The sequence below is a fragment of the Coturnix japonica genome, chromosome 5, assembly GCF_054131305.1.
Source record: "Coturnix japonica strain WE chromosome 5, WE-NBRP24, whole genome shotgun sequence".
NCBI classification, from domain to species: domain Eukaryota; kingdom Metazoa; phylum Chordata; class Aves; order Galliformes; family Phasianidae; genus Coturnix; species Coturnix japonica.
Window position 1 is genome coordinate 30,406,698 of NC_140667.1, and position 12,720 is coordinate 30,419,417.

The 12,720-nt window shown below is 36.9% G+C and overlaps 1 long non-coding RNA gene across 2 annotated transcripts in view; it reads right to left on the minus strand.

The window, feature by feature from the left end:
- The window catches only part of LOC146760737 (uncharacterized), a 240,784-nt gene extending 229,268 nt beyond the window's left edge, over window positions 1–11,516 (minus strand). For both annotated transcript variants that reach the window (XR_014947169.1, XR_014947168.1), the window contains exon 1: window positions 11,398–11,516. This is a non-coding gene — a long non-coding RNA (uncharacterized LOC146760737). The remainder of the gene's footprint in view (window positions 1–11,397) is intronic.
- Window positions 11,517–12,720: the final 1,204 nt, after the last annotated feature.

A 12,720-nucleotide genomic window follows, 5' to 3' on the forward strand; every position in this document is an offset into this window, starting at 1 on the left:
GCATAGGTGAACTAGCTTCTACAGGTACATCAAACAGAAAAGGAAAGTCCAAGCAGGTTGAGGGAGGTGATTCTACCCCTCTACTCTGCACTGGTGAGACCTCTCCTGGAGTACTGCATCCAGATGAGGAGTCCTCAGTATGGGAGAGATGTGGATCTGTTGGAGTGCATGCAGAGGAGGGGTCACAAGAATGATCTGAGGGATTGAGTAACTCCCCTATGAAGACAGACTGAGAGAGCTGAGTCTGTTCATCCTGGAGAAGAGAAGGTTCCAAGGAGACCTGAGTATTTAAAAGAGGAGGGAGATATTTAGATTGGATATAAGGAAAAAAAATTTCATTGTAAGAATAGTGAGGCACTGGAACAGGTTGCCCAGAATCTCCATTTTCTTTTCCTTGCACTAGTAAGGAGGATTCTGACAGTCAACAGAACTGGTTGAAAATACCAAAAATACCAAACAAGGTTTCCCAGGCAGTGGGACAACACTGTAGGGAATTTAAAAGAGCAAGCAGAAAAGCTGAAAAAGAGGCAGAAGAAAGGTCCTCTGTTAATCTCTACATATCCAGCACATGGCTTCAGCATCATAAACCCAGAGGCAATACATAAGACATGAACATCCACCAGATCAAAACCAGGAAATACTGAAGCACTACAGTAGTGTTTTCATTATTGCTGCTGTTGGTGATGGTGGAACAGTAGTAAGATTTTCTTTTTTGACAGAAGACTGTAGTATGCTTTTTCCTAATAGCTGGTTCAGTAACTTTTCCAAGCCTTAACCTCTCATAGCAATTCTTTCTAAAACAAATATTCTATTCACTGTAAAGTTTACTTAAAGTATCATGTGTCCAGACTATATTTTAGTTTAGTCCAGAATTCTATTCCTATTGATGAAGGCTTCCAAGCACTTCAGGAGAAGTGCAAGAATCCTGTGATAGAAAGCTACACAAGAATTTGCCAGCAAGGAAATTTTTCTCTGCTTTCAATGAAAGTGACATATGCTTTGAGCTAAGCTTCTATTTTATCCAAAATATTTTCTTGTTTTTCAACCTTTTTCTTTTTAAACTATTTCAAGTTGCATCATTTCAAACAACTATTTCTAGATAGTAAATGAATCTAAATAAATTTTAAACCAACATAATTCTCAAATGCTTTTGAAGATAACAAATCCTGTTCCTATGTCAAATCTTTGCAGAAGACATTCAGTGCTCTCTTTTCTCATCTGCATGTATGTGCTGATATTCTCTTTGCAGTGTTCAGATTTCAATATTTATTTATTCCCTTTTACTTTACTGAAGAAACTTAGTAAAAATAAAATAAAAATCAGAGGATCTTGGAAACATCTTCATGATTTGACATGATAATCTGTTGTGTGAGACCAAATTCAGCTGCAGGAGAAGGAAGAAAAAAAAGCTGTTTTTTAAGTAACCTGAAAAAACATGGCAAATTCTGTTCAAAAGAAATAAAATGATTTGTAGTTTTTGCATGTTTTTTCTAGCCCTGATAGATTATATCAGTAAATTTATGTTTGTATGACCATCAGAGGTGGTAAATAAAAATTATTTCATATGAAAAAATTAACAACTTTGTTTCCCTTAAGTATACATTTCACTGTACACTAGATAAAAGACTAATGTTGACGGCCATGAAAAAGAGGTGTAGAACATCTACATGGGAACCTGCTCTCTCTCTCTTTTTCCACTAATTTGCATTACGCACAGTGGAAATACAGTATAGTGGAAGGCTTCCTTCTGGGAAAATGAGCAAAGAGTCTGTAAGTTTGTATATCCAAAGGCTATTTTAAGAAGGTTGTAGTGAATGGCTGCATTCTAAGACTATCTGAGAATAACCCCAGCATGAATTAAACATGAGAAGTAGTTGTTTAAAGTTTTGCCGGTATTGCAACAGAATGTGAATGATTGCTGAGTAAAGCATAAAAGGATAGCAGATTATTAAACACAAGCAGGCTGGCTAGACCCCAGAAAAATACTAAACCTTATGAAAAACAAAAAACAGGCAGATTGCAGTAGCTGGAAAGCACTTTGAAATCAGTAATACAATGTTTACAACACTGCTATTTATATTTAATGCAACTCAGAACTTATAATTCTTAGGCTCCATCACGTTTACTTCTCATCATCAGATTCTTTCTTTAATATCCCATGTGTACAAGTACCTGGTCATAATTTTTCCTGTCTTCAATTAAAAAAAAAAAAAAAAAGAAAAAGAAAAACACCACCAAGCATCAGATTTAACACAAACTACAACATTAAAAACTGAAATATGTTTCAAAGCTTGAAAGAATATAAGTTGGTTACAGATGTAAGAACATGACAATCAGACTTCTTCAAAATGATTGTGTATTTCCCTCGTATTGCCCTCTGATTAGATCTTTCAAAATATTAAGAAACTTTCAGTACATTAGGATTTTTTATTATATTTTTCAAAAAGACAGCCATTCAGCAGAGGTAACCTCATGCATGCTTGAATAGAAAACTCACTACAAAAAGAATTGAGTACCTATACAAATGACAAAAGGAATAAAAACATGTGTTTTTCAAATGCTATTAAAAAAATCTAACTCTTAAAATAGGTTGAAACTGAAAAATAGGTGCATGCTGGTTCCATGTCTAAAAAAATAACATAATAATTCACAGACTATCTTTCTGAAATGTATTACAAACTCATCATGGATACCCAGTGACCCAATACACTATAATCTGCATACTAGTTGCTTTTAATTTCTTACTGCATCTTGAGAGAGTTTATTCTAATTTCTGCAAGAGAATTCTAACTTTAAAGTTTAATGATCTTTTTATAATAGAAAATGCAAGTGCATACCAGAAATCTTCATATGAAAATTCTACCCTATTTGGGTCAGAACATGTCAACACTGGCAAGGTCTTCTGCTTTAGAAGAATACATTGTATTCTCCTCCTGACCCAAACTATTGAGGCTGAATATGAAATATTCAACTAACAACAAGGGTACAGTGAGGGGTATCTGGAGTCATGACTCTAGATGCTTCCCCAGGCCAGAGAGCTGGGAGTAGCCAGACCACAATACATAGCCAGCAGTAAAAAGTCCCCTGAATCTCTTCACATTCATGCAGATTTTGTGTTGCAGAGAGATAAGCAGGAAAAAGGCATTAAGTCCACTCTGCCTACAGTAATGTCAGTGGTAAATATGATTAAGCCCCAAAGAAACTAGTAAAAAAGAGGATGTGATATTCAGGAGGAAAAAAAAAAAAAAAAAAAAAAGAAGAAAAAATTCTCCACCTTTGCCATCCCATTCTCAGTATTTTGATGATCAGTCTCTGCTCTTCTTTAATGCATTTTTTCAGGGCAGCACAACTATTGCTGTGTTGTAACCTCGGAGTGAGCCTGAACTCAATACTGGTAACAGTATTTTCTACAGAAAAATATGTCAAAATAATGACAGCACTGAATTTATAACTCATTCTTAAAGAGCATGTGATATTTATAAGACTTAGACAAACTCAAGTTCTCCATATTTAACAATCAAAAAGATTCTGTTATGTGTAATGTGCCATATAGTATGAATCACAGATTAAATTACAGATGCACATGGCATACAGTTTAGACTAGTCACCACAACAATAAGTCTATGCTCACTTTTTATGATCAGTCAAAATGAATCACCAATCCACTAAATTTCAACTTCTAGTATGTAGTAAGATTATAATTAAACAAGATTAATTAACATTTTATTATAACATTTATCACAGTAAAAATGCATTTGCTCTGTTTATGTCACATTATATATATATACACACACATCTTCTATAGAAAAACTGCAGAACCTCCTTTAAAATATGATCTTTATGAATATTTTCAGTAAGAAATACCAAATTTCTTTATAAGAAAGTATTTATGAGAGTAAAAAACAAACAAACAAACAAAAAACAGTATTCTGAGGAAAAAAGAAAAATTGTATTCTTAACTTCAGCAACTGATAATTGTTTGCAGGCCATATATTTGATATCTAAATCTTGTTCAGTGGCCTTCATTCATGATTGTAGACTGATACAATCCTCTCTGAAAAATATATTTATCTTTTGCAGTGCTCATCAAACACTAAATACCTAACTAGGTTGCAAGAAGAATCTTTAATTCTATCATTTCGCTCTGGTAATTGCTTTTGCTTCCTTATGTTTAACCAGAGTAAATGAACTATAATTTTAAATTTCTCTTGACACTTGCTATCTGACATTGTATAAAACATGAACAAGGTGGTGAATGTTGAAAAAGGTAACTATAACAAAAAGATGTTAAACTACAAGAGTATATTTTACAAGGCTGATGCAAATTCAGAGAACAGGGCTGGGATTTCACCCCTAAATCAGTTTCCCAATACTGAGGTGCATATATTCTATATAGATATTCTATTTGGGTGTGCAAGTAGTAACTAGTCATTTTCAAATAATTTTTATTTCTTGTAATACCAGAAAAGAAAGAGCATGCTCCCTCCACCTCTTGCTTAGCATGTTCAGACACTGGGAGCAAGAAAAAATTCTTCATATCAAGGGGCAGGCAACTCTTGTCTCTGCAGAAGTCTGTGCATGCTAAAATACCCATTGCTGACATAATGTATCCCAAGTTAAGCCTTCCATTCTGACTGATTTTTTGGCCTTCAATTTCATGGGATTTATGTACTGTCTCTTAAAAGGCATAAAGTGTTGAAGGTCTGAGACTGGAAAGTCTTTGTTTGTGTACCCAAAAGCAGCTGTACACATATGTTTTGAATGCTATCACCTGCACATACAGTTGTCAGAATTTACACTTGCAGATCTTGTTAGGCCAGGTGCTCTCATACAAAAAGGGAACCTCTGCAAAGGTCCTTTGAAATCAAGAAGTTACAGGCTCACCTGTGACAGTTTTAAATGCTGGCAACATTCACAGCATTATATAAGATAATAAAGAATTATCTTCATAGAATCTCAACAACAGCAAAAAAAAATATTGATCCACTTTTGTCAATATTACTTTTGTACTAAACAATTAATGTTTTTCAGCAGGTCTTTTTGGGGGAGGTGGTGGGGAGAGGAAGGGTTGATTAGCTCCTCAGAAATGAATGAAAGAACAAATAATTAAAATAAATACTACCTACTTTTTCTGTCAGCTTCTGTAAAATTCTTTTTAATAAGTGTAAATGCATTCTGCTTCCAACTGGGATGAATGTTTACTGCTTGATTCTAAAACACAGTGCCTAGGGATTATAATGTCTTTAAAGATACAGATGTGTAGCTTTCACTCCCTTCAACAGAACTGGCGTACAGAGTGCAGAACGTACTGTAGAGGATCACAGAGATCATTCTATGTCTTTACCAGAGGTATGAAATAAGGAATAAAATACTTTAAATCAGTCAGCTGCACAGGTGAAAAAAAAAAACAAAAAAAAACAAAAAACAACATCTGGACATTTACAAAGCCTCAAAGAAAGACCTTATTTGACCAATGGCAACACAATTATGCCCCATGCATACTTATAGAAGACAGTGGACGTTTTCTGAAACTGCGTTAAGGACTACTGTTACTAATTAATATTGTCCTTCAGGCAATAAAGTTCTTACACTGCAGTTTTTTCTAGGTAAAAATCCATTATTAATATTTGGAACAACTTAGTCCATATTGGTAAGACATTTGAAAATAAACAAATGGTATCTATCTTCCATTTTTACTGAAACCTTCAAAGTCGATATCTCTTTTTGTGATGCATGCACAGAAGAACTATGGGGCATGATTTTGATGTTAAATAATGTAGGCTATTCATAAACTGAGGTATTCATATGATAATTAAAGTTCTATGCATGATGCACAACAGGATGTGTAGAAAGTTTGTGTTTATATGAGTGAAATGAATGAGGAGACAGAAATAAGTTAGAAATTACCTGCTAGAAATGTCAAGAAAGCCAAAGGATATTTTAATGAAAATCAAGCAAATATTCAGCTCACTGTTTCACAAGAAATACAAGAAAAACTGTATTTCTTAAAGATACAGAAAAGACCTAAAGGGTAGTATCCTAAACTGATAAACTCTGCAACATACAGAGAACAGTACACTGGTATTTTGAGAGCACAAACTAGGTCAATTTTTTTGTATGTAAAGGTGAAGTTTACGGACTTAGATTAACCCATGCAAAATGCATACATGAAGCTGCTCAGAACATATCCTTTCTTGGCAGTGGATTTTCCAGCACCTAAACAGTCTTACAGAAATACTGAGGAACTCTCCTTTGATTTAGCTGCCCAAACACAATGCAAGTACAGTTCTCAAGGTCTTAAATTACTGATCAGTTTACCACCCTTTTTGAAAAGTCAGGAGTACCTGACTATCTGTTGTTCTTCCTTTTCAGTTTACCAAAAAAGAGTGTCATCTTCCCAAACCTAAATGAAACACTTGTCCAGATCAAAGCTTCAGTCTATAGTATCCGCTTGCTAGCTCCCAGTACCTCATCTTCTGAGCTATGACTCACTCTTTCACTAAATAGTGAAAGCAACAAACATAACCCCTCTTCCCTTTAGGAACCAGCCTAGATATTGTTCTTCAAAAAGCAGAGAACTTCTGTGCTCCACCATTCAGGTTGGATGGTAGGGGTAAGTTCTTTACTAGAAGAGTAGTGAGGTCCTGGAACAGGCTGCCCAGGGAGGTTGTGGATGCCCCATCTTTGTGTCTGCAACTAGCAGACACAGCACTTTGTGCAGCAGTTTCCAGGCTTTTCTAGATCTTGTAAATCTTCTCAGCACTTCTTCAGGGATAATTAAGGGACTACTGTGAATCCTTTAAAGAAACTAGGGGTGCCTTCTGCTTCCAAGAAAGGATAGTTACAGGGTGCAGTCTTGTCACTTCAAGAAAGCTCTGTCAGCTACTCTTGACCTCAGGCTGCTTAAGCTTTTATTCAAACACACTTTGATGTAGTGGCTCTATACTATAAGGCATGGCTCCCAGCACTTGCTGGGTGCCAGCATATTCCAGGCTTCAGCTCAGAGGGTGCAGGTCTGGAAACACTTGAGGTCTCCTGCAAAAGATGAGGAGGAGAGAGAGTGTGCCCAACTGCAGGAAGCAGTGCTGGTGGAGAAGCTGTTGGAGGAGGCTGGCAGAATGAAAGTACAGTGCCAGAGGAGAGGCAAAACAGATTAGCCAGATCTTCTCTGAGATCCTGCAGGTACAACATCTTCAGTCCTCACTTGTACTGGCAGAGGGACAGACAGAGAAAGAACTGTGATGGCAAAAGATGAAAGTTCTGTGACTTCTGGCACCAGGATCAAAGTTAGGCAGCACTTCAAATCTGGATGTACATAAGCCAAAGGGTCGTGGTGCTATGCACTCAAGAGTGCTAAGGGAGGTTCACAGCAGTCAGCAAGGATTCCTGAGGATGGCAAGAAAGCAAATGTAACTTCAAGAAGGGTAAGAAGGATCTGGAGAACTACAAGTTGATCAGCCTCAACTCAACCACCGGAAAAGATGAAGTAAAGCATCTGGAATCTGTAGCCAAACATATTAGTCCAAAAAGATAATTGGGAGTAATCAGCATTGACTCATGAAGGGAAATTAATGCTTCACCGGCCTTGTAGCTTCATAAAGAAACATGATTAGCTCAATGAATAAATAGTAGATATTGTTCATCTCTGTTCTAAGCACAGCTTTTGATGCTGTAATGTCTTCATTAACTGACTGAAGTAGTCAGTGAGGTGGACTGAAAGCTGGCTTTATTGCTGGCCTTGAAGAGATACATTCAATTTACAGAGTTCAGCTGGAGAACATTTTCTAGTGACATACCCCAGGGATCAATATTGGGGCCAATACTGCTTAAAATCTCCTTTAGTGACCTGGATGATGAGGTAGAGGTGCTCAGTCCCTGAGCAGGTTTGCCCATGACACAAATCCAGAAGAAGTGGTTGATATATCAAAGAAATGTGCTGCTATTCAGAGGAATCTTGACAAACAGGAGAAATGGGCAGACAAGAATCTCATAGAATTCAACAGTGAAAATGTAAAGCGCTGCATCTGGGCAAAAGTAACCAACCACATGCACTGGTAGAGGCTGGGGGACAAGAGGCTACACAACAGCTTTACAGAAAAGGTCCTGGGTGTGCTGGTCATGGATTCTCCATCCCTAAAACACTCAAAATTCAATTTCCAAGCCTTTGAGAAGACTGCTGTAACTGACTCTACTCTGAGCAGGGTAGAATGGACTAGATATTTTCTAAAGGTCTATTCTAACCTTAACTATTCTGTCATTCTAGTATATAGCACCTACTGCTTCTTTTAAAATGAGCTGATGTGTTTTACAGCAGCAGTTTTTGTTCAGTAATGCAGTCACAGCTGGAAAGTCCATCATATCTTTTACTAACCCTTTCCATCTTGTTCTTGGTTGAGGTCAGTGTTGCAATTTTAGATTTAGATGGTTATCAACACCTTACCAAAGTTTAGAAAAACTCTCAGAATTGAAACAGCAGTCTTAAGTTATCCTTTTTCTTGATTTAATGCATCCTCAGTTTTATAAATGGAGGAAATCTACCTTAACATTCTTATACTTTTTATAAATTTCCAGCAGATGGTGAGAGTGGGTGTGTGTTTGATAAAAACCACAATCTATTTGAGAACAGCACTAAAAGAATGGAGTTGCAAACACCTAAAAAGCCTTAGGTTAAGTAATCTTACTCTTAAAAAGATCGTATGGGTGTTTTATTGGTTGAGGAGTTTAATGTTTAAGCTAGAAAAGTGACATTATCATCATTAAAATTATTTTATTTGACTATAACAAGCAGTACAGTTTTGAATGGGATTTGAATATTTCATGAAGCACTGTGTTATTGAAGGAGATATTCTAGTTATCATCTAAACATTAATAATTTGAAGAATAGAAGATTATCCCTTACCTTACTTCCTGTAATTTGGGCAGATTGATATGCACTAAAGAGTTGGCTCAGATGTCAGCTTAAAGCCATAGGCAATTTTACCCTCCCTGCACTAGTTATCTATAGAAAATAGGAAAAAAAAATCTACTTGCAAAAAGGCTAGTAAACATTTTCCTCCTGATTTTACTTCCATTGTCAGGTTGCTATGAGTTTGATTTCTATTTTATTTTGATTTGTACAGATGTAAGGCTCTTTCCTTACTTCAATACTGTAAGTAATATAAAATTGATTAAAATTGACCTGAGGTGACCTCTCCTGACATAAAAGTTCAGAATTTGAGATGCGTAGAGGTAGCTGCATGGAGTGCGGTACATACAACTGTTTCTTTCATAGCTTAGCTAATATTTTCCTCCCATTATAAACACACTGAACAGCTTATTCAAAGAGTCCACATGTCTTACACACCACCAGTGCTTTCAAGTTTCCAGTTTGCTAAAAAAAATATAAACTGAGAATCCTGTATCTTCAATCACTTCCTCTTAAACATATGTCACAAATCAGGATGCATGAAAACAGACAGAAAAGAAGTGCTGGAAAGGTAACTTCAACTCAAGGAAGTACCAGAGATAGTAAGCAGAATCTGTAAGGCAAAATAGGATATACGTAGTGGGGCCCAGCAGAAAAGGGGACATTTTGCTAGGTTACCTAATATCATTCCATTGTAGTTCTATCAAACTCATAATATAAAAATGTACAGTTAAAATTAATTTAAGGGTTCACCAGGCCTTTGATATACTTTATAAACAGTTCACTGTGAAAAGAACATGCAGGAAGTAAGCCTTGAGTGCAGTTTATCTATTACTTGCTGCTGGATTTCTGTTGAGCTATGTATACAACAAGGAAAGCGACACAAATACCATCTTCAATACTTGTAAGAAAAAAAAACAACGAACACTGTGGGAGGACAGAGGAAAAAAAAACACTTTTTCTTTTTGCTTTAATTGAAGGGATCAGATTCTCAGCTATTCCATTAAACCAGTAAAGCAACTCTCATAAACAAGAGGTGAAAACTTTGGATTTTGCCTCACTGGTATATCTTCCTATTTTGTAGTGAGACAAGTACTAAGAAAAGGCTTGGAAAAGGTTGGCTGAGTTGCCTATAGAAATTGGAAAGAGTCATGGAAAAAATCCCTCAAAAATCAGAATAGAAAGCACACTAAGAAGGGCTTACACTGAACAAACTGAGCATATGATAAGAGATGGGGGAGTGAGCCTTGCGTAGAGCCAAGGAAAGACTTAAGGATGACGAGCTGAGCTATGCCCAAAATAAACCTAAAGCTAGTGGAAGACTTTCTAAAGGGAATTGATGTGATCAAGATGTGATTTCCTTTATAAAGTAAAATCACTTTCTGATTTCAGCTGCCTCCTCCACCCTCCTGCTCCCCCCACTCCACACACACACACAAATGTTTTGGAGTATGCTTATTTACTGAATTTTACAGACTTAAGCCTGTGTTTTTTTCTACCATGTCCCCTCCATTCATCAGTCAAGCAGCAGCAGTTGTGAGACAGAACCTGGGAGAGAGAGAGGAAAAAAAAAAAAAAAAAAGCAGTTTCCTCTTAGACAGCAGAAGGGGCAGCAAGAGGGGCACAGAACAGATGAGAAAACAGCCAACTCATTTACAGATTTTCTCATTTGAGGTTCTTGATACAAAAACATTCCTGGTTCTGATGTGCAGACTGAGGCTTGTCTATATATTTATAAAATTAAGTGAAGTGCAAATCACACTAGAAGATTTATGCTAACGGTGTTTCTAAAACACACCAAAATGAGTAGAATGTATTACCAACTGCTTCTAGCAACTATGCTTGTTCCACAGAAACATTTTTAATAGTTAGCCAATTAAAAAAAAATACTGCATTAGCCAAACCTAAGCCTCTGATCCAGCGCTCTGCATTGTCGCAGACTCCCTCGATATCATCACTATCCTCCTGCTCCCCCTCTTTTCATACAGATAACAGAAGCATCTCATTCAAAAACAGCGTTGCTGAAAACTCCTGCTTAGCTGTTTCTTAACCCTCAAGGTGCCTGCAGTGCATGAACGCATTACTTGGCAGTGCTAGAGGTTCTCTGGTTGCCTAAAGCTGTGATTTTATGGTGTTTCCAAATTAATAGGACTGTGCAGCTTGTCACCAAGCTTGTATTTAAGCCTGGCTGAAATACAGAAACTAGAGGGTCATACACCTAAGACAGCTGGAAGGCTCCATCTCATTCTGAGCATGCATCTGGCATGCAGACAGAAGAATAATCCTCACCAAATGCAGCTGTTACTTTAAAGCACAAAGAGAGGACATGCCCCCTACATACAATAGCCCAGTGGCTAGGGCTCTTGTTAGGACATGTGAAACACAGATTTACTTTCTTTCTCTTCCTGAGGGAGTTCAGCTCCTCCTCATTTCCTACCTCTGGAGAGTTAATCTCCTGGCGAGGGCTTATTTTGGGTGGGAACATTCCTTACCTCTTCTGCTGAAGCAGCACTGTCATGCAGGAAAATATTCCAGAGCCACTGCCTGCGGAAGACAAGAAAGATGCCTAACTCCCTCCCACGCCTGCTGTAGGGAATCCCATTCACAAGTCTGGAATGTACTGTGGGAAGAAAATGTCTCAACATTAGGCACTGGGGAGGTGTGTCTCTGTGTTTACACACATGTACACAATTTTAGCTTTGTAAATCCCATATTAAATTTGCTTCAATTGTACTTTACCTAAAAGAACTGGCAGATAAGTAAACCAAGAGTTCAGAGACTGATGTAGTGAGCACTGCATAAGTGTTTTGAATAGAATGTGCATGGATGGATTTGGATTTTATCATTCATTAAACAAAACTATGAATATTCAAAGAAAAGTAAGTTACTGTTTAATACCACAATACCAGTAAAAAGATAAATTCTTTAATGAAATGTTCTGGGGAAAGTTGTGTAGTTTGGTTAATTTTAATGGAAGTTTGCAACTTAATATTTTAATTCCACTAGAACATTTCAGAACAGAAAAAATTTGGATTAGGTATTGACAGTGTCACCTGATAAAATGTGTGGTGAAGTTTGAACAGCAGATGTCTCACCCAGGGATGCTTTCCCTGAGGAAACAGCAGGAACCTCCTGTACACTCACTTTGCCTGGCATTCATCTCCCGACCAGCTGCCAATTTTAAACTATAGCAAGTCTCTCAGTTTATAGTCCTTTCAAGCTAAAATCTGTTACATTTGGGGAAAAAAAGCAATACTTATGTAAATCAATAATTGCATTGTATGTAATACAGTAAATCCATAACATGCCTAGAGTGACACTAACAACATCATGCACGGGTGTGCCATCAAGCAATACATACAAGGCAATTCATATGCATTAGAGTCTGAATGTATCTTGTTCAAGCACTCATTTTGTTTGGCACAAACAGCCCTCTTTTTTGCAACCCAAGAATAAATATCACTTTGTTTCATCACCTTTTTTTTTTTTTCCTCCCCCTTCAATGGAACTATTTGCTAAGGCAAAATCCTAGTTTCCATTCATATTACAGCTCTGCTTACAGTTTAAATATACTACACAGTGATGATTACTGATGCCTGCTATGCTTCATTCTGAGCTGGAGAACACTGGACAAGCAGCCATGCAGAAATCAACCAGAAATTTGGTTTCCTTGTATTAATGAGATTTTGAAAATTAGAGGCAGATTAGAGATAATAATAGAAAACACTGCATGTCTGCAGAAGCCATCGTGAACAGAGCACTAAATTAGCTACCCTTTCATTCTATATATTTCACTCTCCCATTATTTTTCCATT